The 22,768-nt window shown below is 35.0% G+C and overlaps 1 long non-coding RNA gene across 1 annotated transcript; it reads right to left on the bottom strand.

Moving 5' to 3' along the window:
* Positions 1–8,527: 8,527 nt before the first annotated feature.
* On the bottom strand, positions 8,528–22,384 carry LOC126913236 (uncharacterized). Its single transcript, XR_007707979.1, has 4 exons — positions 22,322–22,384; positions 21,433–21,512; positions 12,660–12,775; positions 8,528–10,099 (listed from the first exon to the last, which is right to left on the bottom strand). It is a non-coding gene; the product is annotated as an uncharacterized LOC126913236 (long non-coding RNA).
* Between the last annotated feature and the right edge of the window lie 384 nt (positions 22,385–22,768).

Raw genomic sequence — 22,768 nt, 5'->3', positions numbered from 1 at the left:
GGGGAACAGCCTGAAGACACTCTTAAGGGAAAGAAGGCATATTATATGGGAAGGCCTGTATTATAGAGAAGCAGAGAGATAAAGAACGACATACACTCAATGTATTTCAAAGTAAAAGTGGTGAATAGGAGAGCAAGGTTGTAGCCTGGGACTGACGTAGCCTTGTTTCTGGTGAATAGGTGGAGGGACAGTCTTTGTGTTTAAGTCTCCTCAGAAACCAGATTGTGCTACCTGAGAATTGTCAATCTGTGAGCTCAGGGACTGTAAAATATAGCCCAGGGTCTCCACTGACTGTTCTGAGCACACTGCTCTAGCTTAATCAGAATGTGTATTTGAGTTAACTCCACAGGGAATTGAGGATTAACCTCACCAGTATTAGAAACTGTGGAGATCCTTGGTAACACTGTTTTAGTTATTTCTTTAGAAGAAAAAAATAATTAATTAATTAATTAATTGATTAATTAATATTTACTTACAACTGAACAGGAACCCCTATTAAAATCTAAGGGATCTCTATAATAGAAATGCACCTAGAACTCATATGGAAATTTAATGGTCTTAGCAGGAAAAATAACTGTATTCACTGGGCTTGAAATAAAGAATTGTGGTGGTTTTACTCAGGTGGGTGGCCGAGATCCACCACAACCGCTCTCTCACTCCCCCTGCTCAAAGAGGAATGGGGAGAAAATATGATGAAAAGGGCTCAAGGGTTGAGATACAGACAGGGAGATCGCACAGTAATTATTGTGACGGGCAAAACAGACTCAGCATAGGGAGATAGTAAGATTTATTACCTATTACTAAGAAGCTACAGAAGTGAGAAACAAAGGAAAGAAACCAAAAGCATCTTCCCCCCGTCCACCCTCTTCCACCTCCTCCCTCCAAGCGGCACAGGGGAACGGGGGAATGGGGGTTATGGTCAGTCTATAGCGCTTCTTCTCTGCCGCTCCTTCTCGGTCGCTCTTGTCACCTGTGCCATGGGGTCCCTCCCATGGGATGCAGTCCTTGCTGAACTGATCTGACGTGGGCTGCCCACGGTCAGCAGCTCTTCAAGACCTCCTTCAGATATAGGTCTGTACCATGGGGTCCATCCCTCAGGAGCAAACTGCTCCAACCTGGATCCCCCACGGGCAGCAGCTCCTGCCAGGTCACCTGCTCCTGCGTGGTCTCCTCTCCATGGGCTACAGGTCCGGCCCGGAATCTGCTCCGGCACGGGTCTTCCACAGGCTGCAGCCTCCATCGGTGCAGGTCCACCTGCTCCACCATGGTCTCCTCCATGGGCTGCAGCGTGGAATCCTGCTCCACCATGGTACTCCATGGGCTGCAGGGGGACAGCCTGCTTCACCATGGTCCTCACCACAGGCCGCAGGGGACTTCTGCTCCAGTGCCTGGAGCACCTCTCCCCCTCCTCCTTCACTGACCTTGGCACCTGCAAGGCTGTTTCTCACTCCTTTCACTCTCCCAGCTGCTGTGTGACACAGCATTTTTTTTCCATGTCTTAAATATGCTCTCACAGAGGTGCAAAACAACATCACTTATTGGCTCAGCTCTGGTCAGCAGTAGGGCCCTTACCAAACATGGGGCAGCTTCTCACAGAAGCCACCCCTATGGCCCCCTGCTACCAAAACCTTGCCACGTAAACCCACTACAAGAATCTAAATGGTTTTCTTTATTCAACATGTTGATTTACCTTCAGAATATATGATATTCTGGATATATGAAAAATAAACTAATAAACCTTTTACAGTAGTTTAAGCACAACAATGTGATGAAAATTTTCAGCATCAAAATCTATACACACAAATCCCAAAGGCTGAATACATTTGGAGTAACTGACCTTTGAAAAATCTGATACAGAAAATATTTTCCATGAAATAGTGTACTAGGGAAACACAGAGTAAACATTGAAATATGAACAGTGATTGCAAAATAACTTCCACAAACAACAACAAAAAAACTTTAGGCTAAATGCTTCCTTTGTCAAAGAAGTTTCAGTTCTATTTGTTCAGTATAATTCAGTTCAATTCTGCTAGTTTCTAACTGTCTTTGTCCGTAGGTGTTGGGATTCTATTGAGTATTTCCATTGTGGTCCGTTTTATCTCCAAGGCTTTCTTGAAGGTGAGCAGAAGACCAGGTGAAGCAGAAGGTGAGCAGAAGTCCAGATAAAAACAGGATTTCCCTGTATCATCATTTCTCTTCTACTAAATCAGTTGTGAAGAGTTAGATGTCCTACAATTGTTAGTTATAGAATAGAATCATAGAACGATAGAATGGCTTGGATTGGAATGTACCTTAAAGATCACCTAGTTCCACCCCACCTGACATGGGCAGGGATACCACCCTCAAGATCAGGTTGCTCAGGGCCCCATCCAACCTGGCCTTGAACGTTTTCATTGATGGGGCATCCACAACTTCTCTAGGCAGTCTCTGGATATGTAAGTAAAGAGCGAAGAATTTCCTGCTAACATCTAATCTAAATCTACCTTCTTTGCAGTATTCCAAATGGGATCTCATGAGGGCAGAGCAGAGGGGCACAATCACATCCCTTGACCTGATGGCCACGCCTATGTTGATGCAGCCGAGGATGCAGTTAGCCTTTTGGGCTGCAAGTGCACACTGCTGGCTTATGTTGAGCTCTTCATCCACCAGAACCCCCAAGTCCTTCTTCACAGGTTTGCTCTCAGTGATTTCTTCTCCCAGTCTGTATTCATGTCTGGGATTGCCCTGACCGAGGTGCAGCACCTTGCATTTGACCTTGTTGAACCTCATTAGGTTCACATGGGCCTTCCTAGATGTTCAGGGACTCAAGAGACATGGGAAGCCTGATTGACAGTGAAGTCTGAGGCAAAGAAGTTGTTGAGTACCTCAGCCTTCTCCATGTCTGTCATTACCAGTTCACCTTTTTCATCCATCAGAGGGGGTACACTCTCCTTGGCCTTTCTTTTCTGTCCAATGTACCTATAGAATCCCTTCTTATTCTTTGCATCCCTTGCCAAGCTCAGTTCCATCTGTGCCTTGGCTTTCCTGATCTTAGCCCTTCACATCCAGACGGTGTCCCTGTACTCTTCCCAGGCCACATGTCGCTGCTTCCAGAGCAGACAGAGCATTAAAATAATAATAATAATACAAATTATTTTTCTTATTAGCCAGAAACAGCAATAGGAATCCATATTTATATTGTCCAGGCTCAGTTACACATTCTTTCTCTTGGACCAATCAATCTGTTTTCTACACTGTCAGAATTTGAAAGAGTGATCAGCTTCACCTTCTTAATGCAACATTTTTATACCCAAGCCCTATAATGAACATGCTGCATCAAATCATTTACTGTAAGATAAAGATATCATACTTAGTTTCACTCATATGCAAAAATATTCAGAGTGAAAGAAATCCCCATTTGTAGGGGGAAAATAACACCTGCTCTGTTCTTCTTAAGATCAAATAAATCCTAATGTTAGTGGAATTATTGTGCATTGATTAAGTGCCATCCAATGCCTTTGATCTGTGTCCAACACCTTCCCCCCATCATTTTTATGCTTTATAATGTTTTTATTTCCTGAAATATAAAGAGCAAAAGAGTTTAAAAAAAATGTATGTGGTCTCATTTTGTTCTGTGCAATATGTTATATGATTTTATTTGTTTGTTTTAGTGTGTTTGTCTTTGATTTGTACTTTTGAGTACTAAGACTTACTATAATCCCAGTTTTTCAAGAGGTCCTGGTAGAATCTCACAGCCTTTAACGTGAAGAAAATAAATGTATGTGTCTATATCAGGTGGTTTTACTGCTTTAGCTTAGGCAGCCTTAGCAAAACAGGCAAATTATTTGAGCATATGTTATCTTAATATTAATAGAATAACTTCTACACTAGAACTTCTACTGTCATGAAAGCATACCCTCATTGGAATGGTTGCACTGATTTTGTATTTAGCTGCAAACTGGGCATTCTATAGAATTCCTTATATAAAATCAATTCTCTTTTAATAAAGAAGATATAAGCATTTGACATGCTTGAAGCACAATTAGCCTCCCTGAAGTCACTAAACCTGAGAATTGTATTGAGTCACTTTATCAAATCAGGAAATCCATTGTTTCTACACTAACAGTGTTTTTCTGCCCACTGTAAGAAGAGCAAAATTGCACAGCAACCCTTATGTGTATGAAGATAAACAGCAAAGTGTCCAAAGTAAAAACATAACAACCTTATACATGAAAGAAAGCCAAAATTTTGCTTGTGTAGCTGAATCTGTATGGGGGAGGAAAGAGAGAGAATGATACCAAAATATATCAAGTAAGGATCACTGTTCTTCAATACTTCTGTCTGGTAGAAACTATTAAAATGTGTAAGTGAGATTTGGAATAATCTCACATAATAAGCAATTACTAACTACAATGGAAATACAAATTCTTTTTTTTTTTTTTTCTCCTAAGCTTGACTAGACTCACTTTCTTTCCTGGGATCCACCATTTTCTTAATTCCAGTGCTAGAATTAGACTTAATGAAGAAAATAACTGGATTTCTTATGCTAAAAATACTGCACATTGAAATAGCCAATGTTAGAGTGTTTTTAACCCTTCTGAGATCACCTATAAACAGACTGATTTCTCACCTTGATTTATCTTCCACAATTTTATAAATTAAAATATGGTATATAAATGAAAATATTTATTTGTGCTGCAGCAACTGTTTTGCTTTTCTACTACGGAAGGAATTTTTCTGCTTATGTTATTGATCAGCTGCAGTTTGGGCTGTGCTGTATTCACAAGTATGTGCATGTATGCATACACGCACACTGTCCCTCTCTACATAGCCCTTGTGAGGCCCCACTTGAAGTACTCCATCCAGGTCTGGAGCCCCCAGCACAAGAAGTATGTGGAGCTGTTAGACTGAGTCAAGAGGAGGGCCACAAAGATGATCAAGGGGCTGGAGCACCTCTCCTGTGAAGAAAGGCTGAGAGAGCCCTGAGAGGTTGTGGATGTCCCATCCCTGGAGATGTTCAAGACCAGGTTAGATGAGGCCCTGAGCAACCTGATCTAGTCAGTGGCGTCCCTGCCTATAGCAGGGGGGTTGGAACTACATGATCCTTGAGATCCCTTCTAACCCAGGACATTCTATGATTTTATGATAGTTACACCATAAGAAATGAAATGTAATTGCACCATAGAAGAAAAGGTATGCAAAATATACAGGTAGATATGGCTGTATGCTTCGGTTAATGTAAATCAGTGAGACCAGTTTAAGTTAGTGGATCCTTACCAATCTATATTAGCTGAAACACTGGCCCTGAACTTCCTTCTCGTTAGACCTGAACAAAAACATTGTTTTTATTTCCGTATGAACTTCTAAATTGTAATGAAGTACTTAGGTATGTTTAGCCAATCAATTTGCTGGGTAAACGGAATAGTTTTAATGTTGTAATTGTGCAATTAGAGTCATTTGGTCTTTGTAGAACTAGCCACTCTTAGATTAGCAGATTGATAAGGATACAAAGGGAAGGCCAAAACATTCTTTTAAACTGAAACTTTATTTCATTATCATGTAATTGGGTTAGGTTTTATTTTGTTATTCCATATTTCAGTGGGTATGATAAATACGAGGTGCCCTGAGGGTGATGCTTGTGCTGCGATTTGCCTTGGTGTAGGGTTTATCTGGGATAACATCACTGTGTTAAGATTTGGGTTTGGAGCACAGTATTTAGAATAGCTCAAATGTCTCAGTATTTGTGGAATTAAATATATTGTCTTACATATATAATTTTAGCACTTGTTTTTTGTGCATTGTTTGGTATGTATCACAAGTTTTGGTGCATTTTCATTGCTGATTTCAGTAGAAAATGCAAATAGATTGGGAGTAGTGCTATTACAGATCTGGTACTCCTTTTTGTTTTTCTGTTCTTAAGAGAACATGCTAAACATGACAATGTGCAGGAAAGGAATGTTTAGAAAAAATATAAAATCTTCAAAAAATATTTCTATGTCTATATTTCTATTTCTAAACACTTCTCTCCTGTGTAGTAGAATTATAAGCAGTCTGTTATACATTAACTATGAAAGGAATTCACCTTTCTGCATTCACCTTTCTGCTATATTTATTGTTGCCAACTTTTTAGCAGTGTATGAGTAATACAAGAAGGGTATGTCTATAGTAGGATATTAAACAATTCTTGGATAATGGAATACCATTATCCCTCCCACTAAATTGTATGAACAATACATGGCATGCCTTTGGCCCAGGCCAACTAGTACACTGCAACACAGTTCTTGAATATTGTTTGGGAATTTACCGGGTACCTTTCTGAAAAAAACAGTTGGATTTGACCATTCTTTTTTTTAAGGGTAATAGAATTTAATTGAGTAGACCTGTAATGTTTTGTGCTAGCGGGCACAAATATCTGAGAATGGCCACAGGAACTGTTTAATTTCTGGAGATATTCAAAACCTGCCATGATACCATCCTGCTAAATGTGCTCAAGGTGATCCTGCTTGGCAGGGATGTTTGACTAGATGATCTTTAGAGGTTCCTTCCAACCTCAGCCATTCTGTCCTAAGTTGCTACAACATATATTTTTTAAAAATAGTTCTTTATATATATATTTGATTATTACATATCAAATATATATATATTTGATTATTAATCCTTCGTCATATTATAACTGATCCAGTATGAATAGATTGCTGTATGGCAAGACTGTTCTTCCCAAATTACCCATTTTCTCCAGAAGAGATGAATTAACCACGGAATATGAAAACTGTATAAAAATAGCAGCAATCACATGAACTAATATCATTTTGGGGAAAAAGAGAGAGAGAGAAAAAGAGAGACTGAGGTAAAGACCCTAACATAAATAAAACCAATAAGATCTAGGGGAAAAATATATATATATATATATATATATATATAATTGAATAGACAATTGTATGCTTTATTTTGTTTTTCTGAAATTAATCGTATAACAAATATTCAGACAAAAGTGTTCAAATTATTCTGTAATTTAGCACTTTTTGTTATGTTTGATATACCAGATACTCTTCCATAAGAGACTGAAACAACCAAAATCATGACAGAATCAAACCTTAAACAAGAATTTATAGTGCTTCTTGAAGAATGTGAATCCTTACATGGGAAAATAAATACCTTATTCTCAGGTGATGTGGCAAAAAGATTAATTTTGAACACTGAAACTGATACTATGTAAAGTAAGGCTCCTTGAACAAATAGAAGTTTCAGGTTCATTTCTTTGTCTATTTACGGAAATAAAACTTGAAATCCTTTTGGAATGGAGTTTTAATTGTCTGTGTCTTTAAAGAATCAATAAAGGCTGCAGAACAATATTAAGCAAAGTTTTGCAGCTAGATGTTTAATACACTTATTTCACGTTTTTGAGAGAAGTAAGACCATATTTGCTCATGTTTGTTTCATGCCTTGGACTATAAATTAAGCCTCTGTTCCTTACAGTTACTACTTCTTGCCTAAGAAAACTGACAGTATAAAGGCCAATGCTGCTTAATTAATAGACATATAATTTATTTTTTTTCTTTATTGCATAGTGAAGCAAAATTCAGAAAAACTCTAATTTGAGGTCTGTCCTGATACATCACTGCATATAGGTTGATATTATGGCTGTTAATGCTCAATGACTTTAATAGTCTTCATAGTCTTATAACAGGAAATTCGATTACCTAAAAAGTTGTCTAGTTTTAGATGTCTTAGGGTATTGTGTCTGTATTGTAGCTGCACTCAGGGGCCTGTTTCTGACTCTGTCCATTGTCATTAACAGTAACATTTTAACAGCGTCACTATCTTCAGGGAAAGCAATGCACTCATAATGTTTGCAAGATCAGGCTGAAGACTAGTTGGATATGCTCACAGAATAGAAATGCGAATTAACATTAACTTTCAAATTTGCATTTCTGCTTCTTAACATAAATCAATTTGAAGAATTGGAATTTAAAGAGTTAATATGACCTATCGTAGAGACAGAGACAAATATTAAATTGATGAAGTGTAATTTAAAATATTACTAAATTGGTATAAAATATATCATTTTTATATATTTAATATTATGCCATAAATGATAATATACATAGTATATTAAATTTTCACTTATGTGTTGTATAAAACAATAAAATCAGGATTATGTATTGTTATTTGGATAGTATATACTAACAAATATACTTTATTAAAATAAAATCTCATCTTATAAATTACAAATATAAACCTTCTATTTATCTTCTTGGGTTAATTATATTTCCTGACCTATGTTATACCTTTCATCAATTATTATATTTAATTCACAAGCTTCAATATACTCAAGTTTGTTAAAAGTGCCTTTACCTTAATTCAATGTTTACATCCATTTTTCCTATTTTAAATCATGTAGTGTTGAAAAGTGCTACTTCCTTGATATGAACTGGATTAATTTTTGGATCCTTCATGAAGAAATTTGAAGTTTAGGCTTGTTTTCTATCCTTCTGTTCTATTTTCTTCATAGTTCTTACAGGAAAGAAGCATGCAAAAGATTAGTTGAAATTGCACATCTTTAATCAAAATGAGAAGTAAGAGATTTTCTAGTTTTGTTTTATTTTGTTTTGTTTTTCTTTTTTATAAATTTACCATGGTAGTCAAATAAAGGTCCCTTCTATCCTCATAAAAGTCAAAGTTAAGTATCTCATTTAGTTCTATATGGGACAAGATTTAGTTCTATAGGGGTCAAGATTTCATCCAAACACTGAAAACATGTATAACAATGTTTATTTCTCAATTTTTACATATGTAATTACTACAGATTTTTCCCAATCCATGGCAAGAGCAAAATTTACTCTAAGTATGAGAAAGTACAATTTGTGGGACTGTAGAATATAAGCAAAACAAAGCATTAAAATTATATAGGGAAAGAAAAAATGCATATGTATTATGCTAAATTATAAATGATGTGAGAGAAAGGAATTGATTGATTTTTATCTGTTAGAAAAGGAGATTTTAATCTGTTAGAAAGGAGGAGATTAACCGATCAACTCATTTTAATTGCACTTTTCTTAACCAGAATATCTGCACTTTGAAGAGTCTTTGATTTTATATGTGCATCTACCAGAAACAATTCAACTCCATCAAAAATCTTTGGTCCTATCCACTGTATTTTGTAGAGAAAATACTTCAGAAGCAAAGCTAACTTGTTTAGTTAGAGCTGTGCAAAAATGTGAGAGCAATATACTTCCGGTACTAGGAATATTATTTTTAAAGCTAAAATCTCTCTGCAGGCCATTGCATTTAACCACGTAAGAATACTTGGTGGTAAAAAAATAAAAAAATAATAAAAAAAAAAATCACTTAGCTTATTAAGGTATGTTAAGCAATGTTAAGCAAACCTCAGGGAAATGATCATTTATATATTTATATTGCTGGATTCAGAAGTCTAAATTGTGCATCTTGGCATGTAAACTAAAGAGAAGCAAACTGTAGTATGTAAAGTAGATACAATTCAGAAACATCCATCTGGAAACATAGTCTTATGAAAGCATGAAGGAAGTTAAAATTCAAATCCTTGTGAAACATCTGTCATTAATAAACTGGAAAAATATCTATCTATCTATCTATCTATCATCTATCTATCTATCTAATCTATCTATCTAATATTTTAAAATAACATAGTGATAACCCAACAAAAGAAGAAGCAAAAGGTGTTTGACTGATAGGGGTGTACTGAGACATTACTGAAGCTGTAATCAGTGTAGTTTATCCACAGTTCAGCCTCAGAAGCTACTTAAGAGGAACAAAAAATATACGGAAAAGTGATATGAACTCAATAGAAGTAAGGTAGATTTACCTTAATTTCTTTTCAGAAGAAAGACATGTCTGAAAGTTACCTGCAAGTATTGTGGGCAGCACAAGTCACCTCAAAACTTCATAATCACTGTTTAAGCTTGATTTGAGAGAGAAAATATCATTCATTTTGTGAGAGTTGGATGTGACTTCAGGATCCAGAGCATGAACAAAACTTGTCCCTCTATTTTGTTCAGGACAGTTTGCAGAAAAGCATTTTTGAACGTTGATGAAATTTTATTTCAGACAAGTCAAGATGTAGAGAAGTGGCTGCATATTGCTGTAAATGAAAACAGAATTAGTAGTAATAATGACATAAAATAACTGTTCTCTGAGATCCACTTGCTTAAGGAAAACAGAATATTTATTACTATAAAGAACTGGAATAGGTTATCTGCAAAAGTTGTGGAGTGTCTCTCCTTAGATATATTTAAACCCAACCTGACAAGGTCCTGGGCAACCTGCTTTAGCTGGCTATGCTTGTGCAAGGGACTTTGATCTTTCGAGATTGATCTTTCGAGATTAAAACTGAAATTAGACTGTTAATGATAGCAATTTATTTTTCTGTTGCCTTAGATAGACAGATTATAGTTCCTGAAACACATAGAAATACTTTAGACGGAAGAATAAATTAATAAAAAATTGGAAGATCCAGGATGGAGTATGCTGTATCCAGAGCATTTATATATACTACAAGAGAAGTATCAGAATTGGATTAAACAAGTCCAGAACTCCAGCCAAAACAGATGTAGGTATTTGCACATAGGTCTTCCACATCCGAGTTAGACATATGAGGCTGGAATTACTGTCTCCTGATGTATGTTGTGGAATCACGTAGTCACAGAACAGTTAAGATGAGAAAAGATCTCTTGAGCTTGTGTAGCACAATCCTGCTCAAGCAGGAAGCTGGAATCATGTCCAGTTGGGTTTTCAATATCTCCAAGGATGGAGACTCCATAACCTCTCTGGGCAACCTGTGTAGGTGTTGGACCAGTCTCCCAGTACAAAGTGTTTTCTTGTGTTCAGATGGAATTTCCTGTTTTTAATTTGTGACTGTTACTTTCTGTCCCATCAGTGGCTATGGCTGAGAATAGTTGTCTCCCTCATTTTCATTCTCTGTGATGTGTTATTTATACACATTGATAAGATCCCCGAAAGCCTCCTCAGGGATGAACAGTTCCTTCTGTCTCAGACTTTCATTATATGAAAGGCTCTCCAGTTGGAAGATGCAACTCATTAAGTGAATACTAAAAACACTTTGAGTTTGGACCAAGTTAGGTGGGATAAATACTTTGAGAATCCCTTTGTATAAAGGCATCAAGCCTTTTATCTTTCTCAAGACTTGGTGGACATGTAGTAGAATAAGGAAACTGCAGAATAATTCATAAGCCTCTGGTCAAAACTTTTAATGACCTAAATTTTGGAATTAATTTCCTAAAGTAAGGCATCCTTTATGTCCTTTTGTAATCCTAGTCAGAAGTCATTTATGTTGTTTGAAAAGTGTACTCAGTAACTTTAATCTATCCTCTAAGTATACACAGACTTTTAGTGTCATACCATATAACTAGTCCCTATAAAATAATTGTATGGCATTTGCCACAGTATTTCACATCTCTAAATATGATGATTAATGTTTTGTTAGGTCATCAGCAATTATTTTACAAAGAGAAAAAGAATGACCTGAAAGAAAAATTGTATTTCTAAGTATAATAAATACAAATGCCCATCCATTTTTTGACCAGCATGAAACCTCCTGATAATAGCATGCAAAATCTAGTATTCATTTCACAAATACAGGTAATGAAGATGAGAGTGTCAGAGCATGTGTTAAAAATATGCAAATGAATTGATCTTTAATCTACCTATGCCTAAGGAAAACAATCACCTCCTGCAGAAGAACTGTTTTTATTTAAGTACTTCTACATGATGAAATACCAGCAGTCTTACAAGGGTTTATAATTTGATATAAATTACTGGTGACTGGATCTGCATTTTCTTCAAACTGCTGCCCTGCTTCTTGCTAAGTGCACTGCTGACATGTTTGATATTGAACTTTAACTTAAAAATTACTATCCCAGTAGATGCTTATTGGATTTAGCTGGCTGAAGTAAACCTAGACACAGTGCCCACAGTACAATATAAGAGCAGATCTTATTTATGTGTGCTGGGAAATGTTGCACATTTCTTCCAGGAAAAAAGGGAAAATCAGAAATAACAAGAACAAAAACACCCACAAAGTAAGGTATTATCCATGCTATTAGAGGACCAGAGAAAATTGACCTGTGCTAGACTAATGTAATGTCATCTTTGAAAACATTATGATACTGTGTAATGCAATTTATTTTTGTATAATCATTTTAATGCACATTATTGGAAAAAAGCTGGACAGAAAGAAACAGATATAAATTCAATACATGCCATGAGCAGAAGTAAAAGTCTCAGTATGGGGATCTAATTTTTCGTGTGAAAATATTACATGCAATATAGTAAGAACCTAACTGACATGGTTTGTTAAAAATTATTTTAAAGAAAACCTATAAAGTTAACAGAGGTGGTAATTTATGAAGGAAGACACTCCAAGAACATATGTTCATATCTAGAAAAACAATATATATATATATACATATATATATAAATAAAATGTAATATTTGGGCAAATTCTGCAAAGCTTTTTTTTTTTTTTTTTTCCCCTCCCCCCCAATTGACCAGAATGCTATACAGTCTTAACAATCCTGTAACTATTTGTTTTTAGCTAAGTCTGTTCAGTCATACACATAATTACATGTCTATACCTACTAAAGTCAACTGGAAAAATGTACACTGTGGTGACCAATACTCACTGATGTTAATTGTCTCACGTTTGCTGGAATCTTTCTGCTGGGGTCTTGCATGACTTCTATCATCTCACCACTGTTTGTTCTATAGTTCTTTGCTGCCACTGGTCAGTAACATTGAGCTAATATGGGAAAATTAGACTAGTAGAAGACATTTCAGAAGTAATGAATGTTTTTCAAGTTAAGTTTGACATTATTATCTAACATTTAGAGTCAACTGTTGTACAAATATCACAGAATTTGTCATTATGAATCATAGAATTCATAATTGAATGCCTTCATAATATGAATGCCTTGGGTTGTAAGGGATTGTAATGATCATCTAGTTCCAATCTACCTGCCATGGACAGGGACACCTCCCACTAGATCAGGTTGCTCAAAGCCCCATCCAACCTGGCCTTGAACACCTCATGGGTAGGGCATCCACAATTTCTCTTGGGCAAAAGAAGAAGAAGGAATGATAAATACAGAAAAGAAAAAGGAGGAAAAGAGGCATAAAAGGCAACAAGGAAATGTAGCAAAAATAATTTCAAAAAAAAGTATATTTAAGGGACATAGAACTCAGATGTATTGTCATGCCTGTGCTTTCAAAAATATTGCCTGCATATTTTCAGTATTTTTAATGCAAGAACCATAGTCTTGTGCTTTTAGAAAACATAATTTGAATTGTCCTCATTATCACCCTGATTAAAATATTATCTAAGGTCTTCTTCAAAGTTTCTCTCTGAGGGTTTCTTGGTATCTCCTATCCACGTGCTTGTGAGTATTTATTTGATGTAGATTTAATTCTTTTTTTTTTTTTTTCCTTTGCTGATTTTGTTCATCTGTTCTTAATTTAACAATTATTAAATATTATTATGATCACTCATGACAGAGGAATGCACATTTCACATTTTCTTTTACTCCTTGTTGCTTATTTATATTTTTTATATGAAGTGCATATAACCCTCTATCTCTAGTTTTCAGTAAGCTGCCCTAATTAGATTAAAAACACATATTTCAATATGTTATCACAACAAAGCTGCTACTGCATCACTGTCAATTAGACCAAAAGAATTAAATTAAATTAGACCAAAAGAGTAAATCAACAGCATGGTAATTTTGCAAAGCACTGAATTTTTAGTTTGTTGGGAACTTCCCAATAAAGTTAGGAGTCTTCTGGATTTCATGATAAAAGTCAGTGCCCTGTAGTTTGGGGATTTCTGTCACAGATTTTAGATATCTGACTAGCTTCCAGGTAACCACAATGTACTATGAAAATTTCTAGTTGGTAAGCAATGGAATAAAGTTTAGGGAAAACAGCTTAGAGCCTTGTTGCTATGCATGTGATACTAGCTGGAAAACAAATATGATCTTTGTTTTTATAACAATTTTCTGTGCAAAACATTAGGTGATCAAAAATTTCATATTACTAATCAAGATGAAAGCTTCAAAAGAACATTTTAGAAGAGATAAAAGAGAAGCAGAGAAACCAAGGTAAAACAATAATATGTCTCTAACTTCCAGATACAGAACCATAGAATCATATAATTGTTAGGGTTGGAAAAGACCTCCAAGATCATCTGGTCCAACCATCACGCTACTACCAATGACACCCACTAAACCATTTCCCTAAGCACCAAGTCCAATCTTTCCTTGAACACCCCCAGGGATGGTGATTCCACCACCTCCCTGTGCAACCCATTCAAATGCCTGAGTACTCTTTCTGAGAAGAAATGTCTCCTAATTTCCAATCTGAACCTCCCCTGGTGCAACTTCAGGTCATTCCCTCTAGTCTTATCACTAGTTACCTGTAAGAAGAAGCTGATCCCCAGCTCCCCACCACTGCCTTTCAGGTAGTTGTAGAGAGCAATAAGATCTCCCCTGAGCCTCCTCCTCTTTTACTTGTCCTAGATAAGTTTGGTGAATTCCTGTGAACAATGGTTTTACCCAGAGCTTCTGCTGTGCATCTCAAACCTTACTTTCTTGTGAGATGTTTAGGCAAAAAAAGCAGTGTACTATGTTCTTTTCTAAACCAGTAAGTGTTTGAATGTGTTTTTAAGCTTGAAAAAAAAATTGGTTCTGCATTATCCACACATTTACATTCTGGAGACAATATTTATTTATTTATTTGTTTTTCTAAAGAGACAGTCAGAGCCACTAACAGTCTTTATTGAAAAACAGTAACAAATAGCTGACTCAAGACCTTAGTTCTCTTCACTTTACAATGAAAGACTTGAGAGTTATATGATAGAACTCAAAAGAGAAATAGACCTAGGTCAAAAGCTTTTCAGAGAAGAAATAAATTAAAAAAAAAAAAAAAGACAAAAAACACCAAAGCAAAACAAAACCCTTTAGAATAAATCTCTTTCAGATTTTGCAGAATTTACTTCTAGAAGACTTAAAAAAGAGACACAAAGCTAGAAATGCTCAAAAATCATTATGTTAACACTAGCTTTCACAAGTGGGACTTGACTGAATCTAAGCCCTATTCTCAGGGCATGCTTATTTAAAACAACAACAACAAACAAACAAAAACAAACAAACAAAACCCCATTCCTTTCAAGCCAGAACATGTGCTCAAATAATAACACTTTAGACTTATGCAGCACTTTTAAAGCCAAGGAGCCTAGATTTCCTGGAACCTTTGTTATGAGAATGACTGCTTTCACTACTGAAAGAGGAAAAAAAGAATAAAAATCTTGATGGATATCTAGAATTAGTGTAATCTACCTGAAACAGTTGCAACTGGGAATCATCCTTTCATCCTTTGAGCAACATTCTTGCTTCAAGGTTCCCCCCACCCCTTACCAAAAGTAAAAATTTTGCATTGTTCCTTCTGCAAGAATAATTGTTGATCACTGAGCTTTTCATATACGCAACAGTTCTGGATTGTTTAGGATAAACATATATTCTACATATATTGTTTGGATACTACAGAGTATTCAAGGATAAGAAAGGATAAAAATAATTCTGTCATACCCTTTAAGAAGAAAATCCTTCAATTTTTTTTTTGATAATAAGATTTAGAAATGTAAAATATGCAGAAGTAACAGAATTGTTCTATAACCCTTTGAAGTATTAACTTTCTGACAAAAAGATAAATATTGTTATTTTCAAAATTCATTCACAGGAAGACTCCCGATAAAGAAAAAGCTTTATTACTTGTTATTTTATATTGAAAACAGTTTATCAACTTTTTTTCTAGTTTTAAAACAAAACACTTAATTCTTTGTTGCAAACAATATAGGTTTTCCTACATCTAGATGAAATAAAACATGTTTGTGATCATTGTTCCTTGCTGCATTTATTATCTGATTATCTTCAGGACGTCAATGAAACTGCATTAGAAATATTTAAAGAAATAAAAACTACACTACAATCAAATCATTTGAACTTTGACAACACATTCTCATTTGCAACCAGTACCCCAAAGATTAATTTTGGAAGACATCCTTCTCACTTCAGAATTAATGGAAAGTGAAAATGAATATTTGCTTGAAGTTAATTGCTTGCCTCATATATTGCATAATGCAGTAAAGTACACTACTGATAAGTTTTCATTCATCTATAAAAGCTGTGTAGCAAAAGTTTTCAATTATTTTACCTCATCCACCAAAGCAATTTCAGAACTATGAAAAATATTTCACTTTATCAATGTTGAATATGCTGAAATACTGAATCACATCTATAAAATGATAATCATCTCACAGATTAAAATTATTTCTACATTTTATAGCTATATTTTGTACACTAGCAAACTGTCATTTTTAAGGTCTTTAAAGTATGGTGAAAATCTCTTCGCTGTCAAGTTCACCCAATTATAAAAAATAAAAATAAAAATATAATCCTCTGAATAATAAAATTTTGACATATTACAGAAACTTTCCCATTAATGGATCAGTTAAAACTAGGTTTCAAATTAATTTCATATGAATGTGAACTGATATATATATATATTTAATGGAATGTAGGAAAACTGGGAAGTACCTTTTGAAACAATAATGGGGAACATGTATACAATGATATAATTATGCATGCAAGGACAAAAACAATAAGCCTGCAAGCAAAAATATGTAATATGCTAACACATGCATTTTTCAACCCTGAAAAGAAACGTTTTTACTGTGGTTTCTGTTATGTGCAATGAGAAGTAATGAAGCCTAGACCTATTGATTTCAGAGAAGCTATGAAGTTTTCTAAGATTTCAGTTTCATACGAATAATTCTTTCTGAACGCAATTTTTTAACTTATTTTTAAAATGGTATTTTAAAATTAAACAGACAAATGGTATTGTAAAATTAAAAATAGACAATATTGAAGGAAGTCAGAATTGAAAGGAAATTTTCTTAATTTAGCCTGAATTAAAAGTAATGTGGATCAGAATACATATTTCTTTAAAATGAACCAGCAACTCAAAATGATCAACTAATATAAAAGCCCGAATAGAAAACAAGTTAGACGGTTTTAAAGCACAAAGGTTAAGAGAAGAAATGAGCTTCAGTAGACAGAATAGAATGGTATTTTATTAAGTATCAAAAACAAAGACCCCTCTTGTCATTTCAGTGTAGTTCGGTTGGATAGCTGAATAAGTAACAAGAGAAATTTTCACTTAAAATTCACAGAGAATTTTCAGGGAAAACAATTTTTAAATTTTTTTTTTAGTAAATCCTGTCACTATCGACATATACCACCGGCTCTGAAAATAAGCAAACAAACAAACAAATATATATTTGTTTCATTTTTCAGGAATTCACTTGATACTTGATGTTTTTACCTACACTCAAATTCATATTCATTTTCAGACAACTCAAAGTATAATAGTAAATTAGATTCAGTAGAAACAACCCAAATTTCTTGTAAGAATTACAGTTCTATACATGATAAATGTTTTTCCTGAAAAATGATTCACAAGTTTTTCCTGAAAGTGATTCACCTGAAACATGTCCCAGCTCAACTTAGGAAAAGTGAATTGTAGAAAACTTTGAAAGAAGTTCCAGTTAGGGAATTGGGTCCATAGCACTACGTGGCCAATATTTAGTCAGTTTGAGATTTACCATTTCACATATTATATTTATATTGTATTGGCATAGTATTATTGCCTCTGCTTTACTGTACATATATTTCATTTAACCAAGACCAACAAAAACAACAACAACAAAGGGATGGAGAAGCAGGAGGAAGCCACACTTCAGCTACGAGCATGTCATGCAGACTCCAGGTTGTGTTACCAGCTCCAGGGGACAAATTGTGTTTCCTTTGAAGCCAGGTAGTGTTATTAGTGATGTACATGACAACAGAGTCAGACCTCAAGTGGGCTGCTTCTTTTTTTTCTTTTTTTCTGTTTACATTCAAAATAAACTGCTCAGATGATATTCATTGGAAAAGTAGCGGCAGTATTTAAGTCAGAACTTTCACCTGAACCATGTGGAGCAGCTATGTCAAGGCCACCTTCTCCTCATCTGGTTTATGACAGACTTTTGAACAAAACATATTTCACTCTAGTAGAAACTAAAAACATTTTAAAGAAAACACCAAAACCACTATGAAATTAACTCCGTAGATCAAGATAACTTAAGGTAAATGTGTGCCAGGATGTTGCCACATTTTTATTTTTTTTCATAAGTGGATAAAATATCAAATAGGAAAATCTTTCACAAGGGAAGGGAGGAGAAGGCAAGGCAAGGCAAGGCAAGGCAAGGCAAGGCAAGGGAAACCTCAAGAATTAAATTACAAAATCTGAGACTGGTTTTACACATTTAAAAAATGGAAGCATTAGCAGTTTAAACGGGAAAAGTAAAGAAGTGAAATAACAACAAAAACAACAATAAAGATAACACTGTTTCCGTAAACCAAAAATACATACATATACATATATATATATACAGATACGAGTAGCAGAGAATGTAAATTGAAGATTTAACCCATAAGTGGAAAACTTCACTGTATTCAAACATAAGTCTGTGAGACTTGTTATGTAAACATGTCACAGTGATGAAATCATACTTGCCCTGCTCCCTCATTTCCCCCGTCCCTCTTGGTCCTTGTCCAAGGACATTAAAAAAAAAAAAAAAAAAAAAAAAAGGCAAGCAAGAAAGGAGCAGTGAAATACATTCATCTATTCAAGCCATTGTTCCAATGAATGACAACCACAACAACTGTGCTAAATGGCAGATTTACCAGGGAGATTAAAAGGGCTTTTACCATCCCATTAACAATATCCAACACAGCAGGCACTCTCAAAGCAGGTATCCAGGATCACATTCACTTCTCCATTTACTCTGGGCTTAGCTCTGCATTTGGTTATGGTCCTGCACAAGTATAAATGTTGATCTGTATCAAGCAATTTTATGCAGGGAAAACTCAGTCACCTACTTTATCCAAGCAATATATTGAGGAGTGGGATAAAAGTTTTTTAGCATTTAATATTAGATCTAAAATAAATAAAATATTAGTATGTGCGTTAATAACCATGTATTCGGTGAGATTCAGAAATAATTAAAATATGTCTACATGTGTCAAGTATAAAGCATGCTGCAACAAAGTAGATATTTCGTTATTTTCAGCTAAGCCCCATATTAGAAAAACACCAATCCACTTTAAGAGATTTTTAAAGAGAAATATCCTTATTGTGTAAAGAATCTCACCTAATAGTGAACAGAGTGGGATTTGATTGAAAATACCAAAAGATAGATAGTTCAATACAAAAACTGGTCAGCACTGCACATATGCCATGATAAGAGCAGAAACTAGGAAAAGACAGACAGTTCATAATACATTAAATGGCACTTACTATAAACATGACCTTCATTGGAACTTTGTGCTGTCCCTGCCTGAGCTAAGAAGAAAAACTTTTCAACAATGGTACTTTTAATCATGAAAATAAATAAATTTCTGGTCTGGTGTAAGTTTGATGACTTAAAGGTAATGCGTAAAATCCATGTTGTAGCTATAATCTACTTTAAACAAACCTCTTGGACATCTTCTGGACATGCAAGAAAACTGCACATAACTGTGATGGGAAATTCACAAATGGGAGGACAATCACATATATTTCTCTTATATGTGTTAGATATATATACGTATAAACATAAAGTTTTGTGTATATATATGCATTTTCTCTCTCATGCACAAATCTGCCCATACTCTTGCTCACCTTCCCTTCCTTTACCTTTGTTTAGATGGTTACATTTTTTTGAATGTATGGTAAATCACTGTATGTTTTTGATTTATTTATTCTCCCTGTATTTCCATCCTGTCATTTTCAAATGTAAATTCAGTGACTTTTTAAAAAGTGCACTATATCATATAAATGTTAAACTGTTTGTTTAACTGACATCCATCTTTCCTTCATTATTAACAGAATGTCTTTTGGGGGGCTATTAGATCTTTAAGAACTTCTGTTTTCCAATTTGTATCTCACTGAAGCAAAAAATAAAGTTTTCATCTCTCTCATTTCTTCTTTTCTGAAGAAAGTAATACAGTGAAAAGTAATACTGGGATTCATTAACCAAACCTCATCGGGTGTATGTAGTGTCCTGTGTATATGCCGTGTATCAGGGATATAAGAAGGTAAAATCTTAGACTATTTACAAATGTAATTGGATTTTTTTTTTTTAAAAGGAAAAATTGAACTGAGATCTATTAAATATATATATATATATGTGAGAATGTCGTCTCATAATACATTTTTAACTATACTTTAATGTCATCTACAGGTTTAGTATGATTTTTAACATATTCAGAAACCAGACTTAATCTTATAATCCATTTATTTTCAGGTGATACAAGTGGTATTATCTAGAACAGAGGATGACCTCTAACTGGTTAATCCTAATTAAAGTTGAATAAGAGATTTCTTTGCAAACTTTTCTGATGACTTTAGTATGAAACTGAACTAAAATTTTACTGAGGTGCATTATTGCCACTGCACAGAAGAGAGGTACAATGTCACCCAGGCTTGGCACCAACCGGAAGATTTTCACTGGTAGTTAACACAGTTGACTATCCAAACTGGGAACAGCACAGCACTACTTCCGAGTGGACATAGCAGAAGATGATATCGTTAGTGTCTACCTGACAGGGTATTAAAATTCCTGTCCTACCCCCTGCCCTCACTCCTCCTAATTGGCAAGCTAAACCAACCCCTCAAATGTTTTAAACCTCCTGGAGAGGATGAATTTGCCGGTCCAGCTTGCATTGCTCCCAAGAAGGACAGAAGTCCAAAAATCAATTTAAATGTAACGTGTGGTTTATGGCAGCTTTCCTGATTTAGGGCAGGACAGATCAGCTGAAAGGAATCACACAACTCAACCCGATGACAAAGATGTGTCTACCTAGTGACAGGTCTATGTGCTCCATTTATCTTCATCTTGCCTGAGTAAGTAGTAGGCAGCCACATAACAGTACATTTATCTCCCATGTCTGTCCCTGCTTCCTACTACCTGTCCTACGGACACCATCAACCTACTGTGATAAATTCCAACCACATTGTGTTGTGGAAGTGGGGCTCACAGACCACCACTGCAATATCAGAGGAAAATACTGTAATAGAATTTCACCAGCAGTAAAGATTCAGGCATTCATTGCCTGAAGAGTGGAAGGAGATATTTTACTCCAGGTGAGTTTAGATTTAAAATAATAGAACTAGGCAACAGCAAAATCATTTGAAAGTAATTAAAATAACTATTTCCACTCTCCAGCTAGAAAACTGAAACTGAAACAAAACAAAACAAATAAATCCTTAAACTAGTTGCAATTATTATAATTATAATTAAAGATGCCTATATTGAATACCTACTGAGATGGCCTTGATTTTGTTTATACAGAGCTGCAGTTAAAGGGCAAGTAGGCATCTCCCAGGAGTGTGCTCTCTGAAGTCTAAAAGGCAAATGGTTCTGTCAGCCACAGAGCTTTAGTCCTGTATGAACATAGTTACAACATACGGTCTGTGTATAGTCTGTTTGTAAAACTCTGATACAAAACCAGTTAACCTACCTGTACTGATAGATGATAACTTTCATATAAACTTAAGGTAACTACAAGCAGTGAAATTCCTGCTTTGTTTTGTTTGTTTGTTTTGTTTGTTTGATTGGGTTTTTAGGAAGGTAATCTAAGTAATTTTAATAAAACCTGTCAGCTATAAAAAGACATATACATATGAAGAAAATACAGAAGGTGGAATAAATAATAAACTTTTAATATTATCATTCACCACTTGATATTTCTGCAGTCCCTTATAATTAAATATTATATATTTTTAATATATATCTTTTTCTTTGTGGTAACATAGAGAACTTAAAAATGGTTGTTTAAGCAGAAAAAAAAAAGAAAATTAAGCAGAATTTTTTGAAAATATAATTTTATTTCTTAACACCTATTTTATTTTATTTTATTCTATTCTAGTATTTTATTTTATTTTATTTTATTTTATTTTATTTAAATTTAATTTTGTTTTATTTTATTGTGAGAACAGAAGAGGGGAGCACACAGAAGAAAGAAAATTCACATCAGATTCTCTCTAAATCTCCAAACAAACTTACTGGTAAGGTCTAACAAAGAATATATGAACATAGTTTCTCCCACTCAACTTCTTTTACAAAGTGATCATAAAAGCATATCATGATGAGAGGTTTAGAATCTGACTTCATGAGGCACAAAGATTATTTTAGCATGCAAGTACAACTTACTGTGAAGAGGAAGGGCTGGATTTGCATTCTTTGCTACTCCAGATTCTGCACAACTTCTTTTATTAGACAAAGATCAACCAAATACCCCAGAGAGTCACAAATAAATGCTCATCAAATCCAAGGGAACTATAAGGCCTGAACTTTCTGAAAACAGACAGCAGAAAGGCAAGTAAACAACAAGACGGATTCCTAACACATCGAGTTTGGAATTTGTTTTGGTTTCTCAGCATGACCTAAAGATTAATCAATAATTCACCAGAAAGAAAAAGAGAGAGAGAGAGAGAGAGGGAGAGAGGGAGGGAGGGAGGGAGGGAGGGAGGGAGGGAAGGAAGGAAGGAAGGAAGGAAGGAAGGAAGGAAGGAAGGAAGGAAGGAAGGAAGGAAGGAAGGAAAAAGGAGAGGAGAGGAGAGGAGAGGAGAGGAGAGGAGAGGAGAGGAGAGGAGAGGA

Source organism: Cygnus atratus, chromosome 3 (genome assembly GCF_013377495.2).
Source record: "Cygnus atratus isolate AKBS03 ecotype Queensland, Australia chromosome 3, CAtr_DNAZoo_HiC_assembly, whole genome shotgun sequence".
Lineage (NCBI taxonomy): Eukaryota > Metazoa > Chordata > Aves > Anseriformes > Anatidae > Cygnus > Cygnus atratus.
Note: the sequence above shows the minus strand (reverse complement) of the source record. Positions and strands in the feature narration are given on the sequence as shown.